Genomic DNA, 9,195 nt, shown 5'->3' with positions numbered 1-9,195 from the left:
GTGCATAGTTTGCAAATAGTTTCTCTCATTTTGTAGGTTGTTTGTTTACTCTGCTGATTGTCTCTTTTGCTGTGGAGAGCTTTTTAGTTTAATTAAATTTCATTTGTCTATTTTCGTCTTTGTTGCATTTGCTTTTGAAGACATGGTCATAAATTCTTTGCCTAGGTCAATGTCCAGAAGAGTTTTTCCTAGGTTTTCTTCTAGAAGTTTTATAGTGTTGTGTCTTATATTTAAGTCTTTAATCCATCTAGGGTTTTTTTTTTCTTTTTTTGAATAGTGAAAGATATGGATCCAGTTTCATTCTTTTGCATATGGATATCCAATTTTCTCAGCATCATTTATTAAATAGGGTGTCCTTTGTCCAGTGTAATTTTTTTTTTAATATTACTGAAAATCAGTTGGTTATAGGTATATGGCTTTATTAGACTGCAATTTGGATTAGGAAGACATTTTCAGTAGCCCCTTTGGCTACACTCTGTCATGGAATGGGGAATTACTTGCAAAATCAGGTAAAGGGTTGTCACATTTTTCCAGAGAAAATGATCATGTTGACTGGGAGATGGAATGATTTCTTTCTATCTCTCAGGAATGTGGGGAGCATTGTAGGGCAGAGATGGATTTGGAGATGGGAAAGAGAGAGCGTTCTGGTGATTGTCTGAGGCCAGAAGACTATAAGGAGTGAGATGGCGAGGCAGGGAGCTGCTGGTGAGGGACACAGCAATGGTATTCATTGAGTCTGGGGAAAGTCTGCAGCCTGTGTAACCATGGACAAGAAAGTACTCTCTCCATGCCTCAGTTTCCAAGTCTATTATGTGAGGCTAATAGTAATATTCACCTCCTAGGGCTGTTGTCAGGAGTAATCTATTTGTCTATGTATGTATGTATGTATGCATGTATCTTTTATACTTAGAGCAGTATGTTATACAAGTGTTTATTATTTATTATTATTATTTTCTACTTTATAATTATGTTCTTTTATTCTCAGGCCTTCAGTACATTTTTGTTAATCTGACTGCCTGGTTGCAGTTACATTTGAGAATAAGACTGAGATCAAACTCCATGTTTAGAGTGAGAAATGACTGCAGTTGAAGACTTGGTTGCAAGAGTCTAAGAAGACACCTCAGGGAGAAAGGCAGCATCCAAAACGAGATGGCTGGCTAAGGTGAGAAGCTATAAACCAGGAAGGACTCATGGAACCTAGAGGTATTCTCTAGAGATTCCTCAGAAATACCTAGGGAGAGGAATCTGATGGAAGACTGAACTTCTTCAAACATGCAGGAAATGGTTATTTAGCCATTAAAGGAAATGTGAACCAGAATAAGTTTGGAGAATTTGGAAGTATATGAAGTATACACAATAAGTTTGTATTTTTCTGCAACTTTCTGTTTTCCACTTAATTGTATATCATGAACTTATTTCCAGGACAGTATATACAGAACTATCTTATTTTTTTCAAGCAGCTGCATACTATTTTTAAAGGTAACTTCATTTATTTAATTATCTCCTCATTGTAGATGGATGTTGGTTGCTGGCACTTCGTTGTTGTTATACATGAGCAGTGCTGCAGTGGACTACCTCATATATAAATCTTTGTAGACATACTCTCATATTTCTGTAGGGTGAGTTTTTTCAAGTGGGATTGCTGATGTATGCATTTGAAATTTTAATAAATTCTATAAAAATCCTCTGAAAAGTAAAATTTAAATTACTACATTTAAACTTCTACCAACAGTATATGGAAATGTTCATTTCAAATTGTCCTTATCAACAATGAATTCTATAAATTTTTTGCCAATATGATAGATCAAAATAGCACCTCATTCTTTTCAACATACTTTTCTTTGATATTAGTGACACTAATAATCTTTTCACTGCATAATTAGCCATGTATATTTCTTCTTCTATGATGTCTATACCTTGCTGGTTTATCTACTGGATTGTTTACTTATTTTCTAATGGTAGGGATTTTTCTTATTTTATGAATGTTAAATTATTAAATTTAGCTTGTTATATGTGTTAAAATACTTTCTCCTAGATTTTTTTTTTGTCATTTGGCTTTGCTTATGGAGTCTTTCAACATAAAGACATTTTAAATATTTATTAAGTCAAACATCAACCATTGCCTTTATAACTACTGAGTTTGGGTAATTATTTAAAAACCTTTCTTACTTCAAGAATGTAGAATCATCTCATATATTTTCTTGTAAAATATAACATTTAAAACTGTTTAAATCTTAACTGGAGTCCACTTACAAATTTGATGTGAAGCAGAGTATAATATTCTATTTTTCTTAAATTATTAGCCAACTTTCCCAATATTAAACAATCTACAGTTTCCCTCTGACTTGAAATGCCACTTTTATGAAATACTACATTCCTATATTTTTGTCTAATGATGCATCTATTTTGTTCACTAAATTGTTTATTCTAACACAACTATTTATATTAGTTTTGTGGTACCTTTATAGTATCTTTTGATTTATGGTAAACTAACCACTCATTATTCTTTGTAAGAAAAAAAGTGTGTTTCCAGTATTCATTAATTTTTTGCAGAAGAACTGTAGAAGAAACATAATAGCTACCTTCCTATAGAAATGTTTTACATTTTTTATTGGAATTATACATAGAATTCATCTATTAATATGGAAAAAATTAGCATACTAATCTTTCCTCAATAGCAACATACTATGTCTCTCCATTAACTTAGGTCTTTTATATTTACTTCACCAATGTTTTATGGTTTTCCTTTTATTTCTAGGTCTTATACGTATTTCTTATTATTTTTGTTCTTAAGAATTGTACAGCTTTCATTAATACTACGAATCAGATTTTTCATTAATTCTTTCAATTGCTTATTATTGAACATGAAAAAGTAATCTTTGTATTGAAATCTTGAGTCTGATCATGTTTCTATTTTAAATTCATAAAGAATTCTAACAGAAGAGAAATTAAAAGAATGTCATAAATGGATGTTTCTTTATGGATGAAGGAACTATTTTATTCACTGGCTGATAAGTCAACCTAAGCCAGTTTGGCATCATGTAGATAAATAGTTGAATTATGGATTTAAAATACATATTTTTTTCTAACTGCAAAGGTAATACTTATTAATTTAGATGGTTTTGAAAATATAGAAAAGCACAAATTTAAAAAAAAATCTGTTATTCTTTACCACTACTCAATCTATCATCTATCTCTCCATTTGTTCATCCATTTGTTTATATCTGTTAATCTTCATATGTGCTCATGTATAGCTTTTACATGATTGGAATCATAATACATATTCCATTTTGAGGTCTCCTTCTTTTTACACAAAAATATGTTGTGAATATTTTCCTATATTATTAAATATCATTGGCTGAACTTTTAGAATTGACTGCATGTTTTGATACCATTTAGACATCGTTTAAGATACTCAGAAGTTATGTGGCTTTGCCACTATGGATGAATCTTCTTTACTCAATATTAATTACTTTAAAATAACTTCACCTAAATACTACTCAGCCATAAAAAGGACAAATTAATGATATTCATAGCAACTTGGAGACTATTATTCTAAGAGAAGTAACTCAGGAATGGAAAACCAAACGTTGTATGTTCTCACTCATAAGTGGGAGACAAGCTATGAAGATGCAAAGGCATAAGAAGGATACAATGGACTTTGGGGACTCAGGTGAAAGGGTGGGAGGGGGTGAGGGATAAAATAACACCAATTGTGTTCAATATATACTGCTCAGGTGATGGGTGCACCAAAATCTCACAAATCACCACTAAGGTTCTTACTCATGTAACTAGATACCATTTATTCCCCAAAATCCTATGGAAATAAAAAATTAAAAAAAATAACCTCACGTAATATGGACTTCTGTTTTTGGGAAGATGAAATAGACATACTCTTCCCAGATCACAACACTGCACTCCAGCCTGGGCGACAAAGTGAGACTCCATCTCTAAAAACCAAACCAAACCAAACAATATAAAACAAAAACCCTGAACAAAAGATGTAACACAAACAAAAGAAGACTCTAAAGGTCAAGAGAAGAAGGCAGAACTAGGGAACTTGGAACCCAAGAAACAACACTGTGGAAAGTTCCCTGGGTTTTCTTTTGGCTCACATATCTGAGACTTGAAACTAACGAAGCCAGCAACCTGGAAATGCCAATAGGAGTAGACAAAAATGTCCCCTCCAAAAGCCTACTTTCACTAGCCAAAGGCCAGTCAACAGGCAGCCTAGCAAGACAGAGAACTTTGACAATAACTGCTGTACTCAAGCCAATGCTAAAGAAAAATACAGTGGCTTCAACCTCACCCCCAGCAGCAAAGGCCAAGTGGGGAGCATAGATTTGTTCCCTTTAGAGGGATAGTGAATTGCTATACCCACCTCCACTGGAGTGATGTCAGAAAAACCTAAGCAGGGAGCTAGAACTTTCATCCACACTGAGTACTCCCTCTGCCTCCTTTTCCCTCTACTTTTGATGTCAGTGGAGACTACATGGGGATTCTAGACTTCCACCCACAGCCACTGGTGCAGTAGTGTTGGATAAAGCTTAGTGGAGAGTTGGGACTTTTACCACCACATGCGGCCTTGGTATTAGAGGAGGTCAGGTGGGGAGAAGTAACTCCTACCTCTGTCCAGTGGTAACAAGTGGCATCCCCCACCCCAGTGTGGCAATGGAAGCTAAGTGAGAACCTGGACTTTTACCTTTATTTGCTAGGAATTAGGTGGCACCCTACTTTCCCTGCCAGGACTGTGTCAGAAGAAAGCAGCTAAAACAGAAGGTTTAAATAATAACTCGAGTCTTTTAATACCCAAACTGTCCATGTTTCAAATGAAAATCACTTCTTAAACCAAGAATCAGGAAGATCTGAAATCAATTGAAGATAGACAATCAATAGTTGCCAACACTAAGCTGGTGGAGATATTAGAATGATCAAGAATTTTATAGCAGCTGTCCTAAAATGTCTCAGCAAGCAATTAAAAACATTACAGAATATACTAAAATTACAAATTGTAAAAAACAGAAAACTTTAATACATAGAAAGTCTCAAGAAAGAAAGAAAAAATATAAAGAATAATTCAATGGGAAATTTTGGAACTGAAAAATATAATAATCAATATAAGAAACACAATGGACAGGCTAAAAAGCAGTATGGAGGGAACAGAGAAAAGAATCAGGTAACTGGAAGACAGAACATCAGATATTACTTAATTAGAACAATGTAGAGAAAATAATAACTGAAAAAAACAGAACAGAGCCTTAGGGACCTGGGAGAACATAATGGAAGATATAAAGTGTAATCAGAGACCTAGAAAGAGAGAAGAAAGAGATGGGACTGAAGAAGTACTTTAAGAAATAATGACTGAAAATGTTCCCAATTTGGCAAAAGATGTAAACCTACAAATTTGAGAAGCTGGGTAAACTCCAAAGAAGATAAATCCAAAGACATCCATATCAAGACACAATAGAATCAAACTTGAAATCTAAAGACAATTTAAAAAAGCTTCAAAGTGCTTAGTGACAGAAAAATAACACCTTACTTACAGGGCAAAAAATAATTTGAATGATGACATATTTCTCACCAGGAACTATAGATCCCAGAAGGAAGTGGTGCAACATTTTTCAAGTGCTGAAAGAAAATAACTGTTAACCCAGAATTCCTATACTTAGTCAAAGTGTCCTTCAGGAATCAATGGGAAATCAAAGCCTTCTCAGAAAACTAAGAATCTGTCACCTGCAAATCTGCTTTAAAAGAACAGCTAAAGGAAGCTCTCTACATGGAAAAGAAATGCCAAAAGAAGAACCCTTGGAATATCAGGAAGAAAGAACATGGTCAGTAAAAATATAGGTACAATATAACCGACTTCCCTTCTCTTAAGTTTAATTAAAAAAAAACACACACACACACATGAAATAAACAAACCAAAGACACTTAACATGAAACAATGCTTTGAAGCAAGTATCATATAAGATAAATGTGGAGAGCATTTTTTCTCCATTAAAAATATATAGTTAATGCAATGTGTACTTATCATGTAACTCAAAATGAGAATTTGGCCTTCAAAATAACTATTAGAGATGAAAATAATCCTAAAAAGATATGGTTGGAAATCATTCTGAAATTTTATCAAAAGTTTCTTCCTTTCTTGTCTGCTTACTTGCATAATGTATGATGAAGGGATTGGATTTGATTGTCTCAAAGGTCTGTTCAGTTGAGCTCATGGCACTCTTGAATTTTTTTGGCTAAATTTCTGAAAGAGCCACAAAATTCCAAAACCTTTAAAAATACTTTCTTGTACATAAAATCACATCTTTGATGAATGAGGTGGTTTACTTTATGAAAGAATTTTAAAGGAATGATGTTTTCCTGTACTTTACGTGCTGGGTTCTCTTCCTCCTTCCTCTTTAAGAGTGAGAATAAAGAAATTTAATTTCTTTATTAAATATAGATTAAGCATTGAAGCAAACAAAAAGCATTGAAGCAAATAAGAAATTAGTCAATATTATAGGAACACTTACTGCCCTTTTTTTTTCCTGTTCTCTTTTACCCCTTTTTCCCCTTCCTTACCCTCTTTATTCCCTTTCCTTTTGGAAGCATTTGAGAGTAAGTTGCAATCACTATTACCCTTCTCCATAATTACTTCATTATGCATATCCAAAGAACAAGGGTAGTCTCCTAAATAACCACATTATAGTGACCAGATTCAGAAAGATTAACATTGATGCAATATTACATAAAAAAATCCAAATTCAAAGTTATTTTCTTTAAAAAAATAAAATGTCTATTTTAACAGAATAGGTTAAAAGGAAGGGAGGTCCCATCACATTTCTATCACCTTTATTCCTCTGTCTCTTTCTTTTAGGTATCCTTCTCAGGGAATGGCATCTGAATGATTTTCCACTCCTCCTGGCTCATCCTCTTTCCTGTCAACACTCGTGAGTCCTTCCCGTGTTCCCTCAGGACTCAGCTAGATACTGGGAACCAGTCTTCCTAGGCTGATGTCCATGAATGATGATGATGGCTTCCTATGATCTCACTTTCCCAGGGCATCGGCAGTTTTTTCAACTACTTTCAGAAATGTAGGCAGTTTATACAGAGCTTCAGAAGCCAGAAGAAGTATTTTGAAGAAAGGGGACAATTGGTGTCTCCTTGCCTTATTGTAGCAAGTTTATTCTACTTATCCATAAGCAAATATAAACAATTTAAAGTTCATAAGCAAATATAAACAATTAAAGTTTAGGAGTAGGAAATGACTCAGGTGCCAGTCTCTGAGAAGGATGTCTAAAAGAAAGAGGAAAATAAATGAGTGTTAAACATTCTATGGGACCTCCCTTCCTTTAAACTTATTTTGTTAAAAAGACATTTTATTGTTTTAAAGAAAATAACTTTGAATCTTGGTATTTTAGATAGTATTACAATTGGTATTTTCTTACCTTATTGTAGCAGGTTTTTACCTATCCATAAGGAAATATGAACAATTTAAAGTTTTCTGGAATTCAGTGTTTTTGCCATATTTGGGAAGCCAGTGTTTTCAATGGGTCTATAATATTCTGCTATGGAAAAAAGCAAAGAAAAGCAAGATACTGAATAATGTTTATAGAATAAGCTCATTACCAAAGATAAAGACAGGTTTTCTCTACATCAACGTATGCTTATATGAGTATGAGGGAAATAATAGAAGGATACACACCAAATTATTAACATGGGTTATCTTAGGAAGGTGGGGTTAATTTTTTCTTCATGCATTGCTATATATTTTTTTACTCACACAGAACATGTATCCTTTTTGTAATTAAAATAAAAATAATACAGTTTTTGAGAAGCAAAATACTCAGAAAGCATGTAAAACTTCTGATTTAACGCAAAACTCCCAACTACCAAGAAGAGAAAGAAGGCCATTGATGGTATCATGGAACATATTATATGGTACATAGGGGTTAATTGCTCACTGATGAATGAATGATACAGGATTATCCATGCTAAAATATAAAGATTATCTTTTATATAAATCCATTTCTCTTGGATAAATTTTCGTGGTACTCTTCATGCTAAGACAAGTTTTGCTGAACTCAGGAGAGAAGCAAATTGGGAAGGAAGTAAGATTTCATTTTGGAGAAATAAAACTTGAAAACGTTATATTCAAGAAGGGAAATGAGGCTTTCTAGTTGGATCCTAGGAAAGGCATTAGCGTGTGCATTCTGACTTTTAAAATTCCTTGCCTCAAGTGTCTTCTGGGTCTCATGATTTCTGGACTTCGTACATTCACCTTCTAGGAACATTCTTTTTCCTCTTAAGACACTCTGAATGCCAGACTGTGTCCAACGACATATCATCCTAAGTGGTTGAAAGACAAAATATTTAAATATTTAAATTGTCATACATTTTGTCTGCCTCTTTATAGAACTGATGCAAATCAGTTTCATATTTCCAGTGAATTGTTTGACTCTCATGGTCTCACATAGGGCCTATGAAAGACACAGCTTTTCCCCAAAGAAGGCCTTCATCACTTGAATTTTATTAGCCTCCCCAAAGGCTTAGTTTCTGTCTAGTGTCCAGTCGTGGAAGCATCTGCTTTAAATTTCCTTTAAACAACTGTTACATGGAAATGACTTCCTTTCTCCTCTCTCCATTCCATATCCTATACTGAGCTGCCCTTCTACTTCTTACTGTAACAATCTTTGATGTCAGCTTATCTGTGGACCTCACATACAGGAGTGGGACAAGTCACCAGCTCAGAAGTCTCAGGATCAGCGACATCAAGAGCAGGAAGTGGCCAGTGCCTCAACTTCAGTCCCCTCTCCGTCCTGGAAGAGGCCCTCCATCACCTTAGATAATTCATGTCACTGAATGGAACATGTAAACCATCTCACTTCTTTTTGTCTTCACAAATGCTTTAAACACAGGCTTGGAAAATATGTGAGCTTCTCACACGTTCTCAGATATATTCCTTTGCGCCTGACTGGGGTGAAATGATATGGTGCTCAGTGGAAGGAGTCTGGTTGTGCCAGCAGAGGTTGGGGCTGTGGAACCATGTAACTGGAAGCGAGCAGTGAAAGCCCATTCACTCTGGAAACTCCTGTTGCCCTGTGCCTCAGTGAAGGCTGGCTCAGCAGCATTAGCCTAATGTTCGGTGTGGGACGCTAGCACATTTGTGTTTGGAGCCTGGTAATTAGATTGTGAGCAGGAGGCACAATC

Source organism: Mandrillus leucophaeus, unplaced genomic scaffold (assembly GCF_000951045.1).
Source record: "Mandrillus leucophaeus isolate KB7577 unplaced genomic scaffold, Mleu.le_1.0 Scaffold1029, whole genome shotgun sequence".
In the NCBI taxonomy this organism is placed as follows: domain Eukaryota; kingdom Metazoa; phylum Chordata; class Mammalia; order Primates; family Cercopithecidae; genus Mandrillus; species Mandrillus leucophaeus.
The sequence above is the reverse complement of the archived record's forward strand: the minus strand, read 5'-3'. Positions refer to the sequence as shown.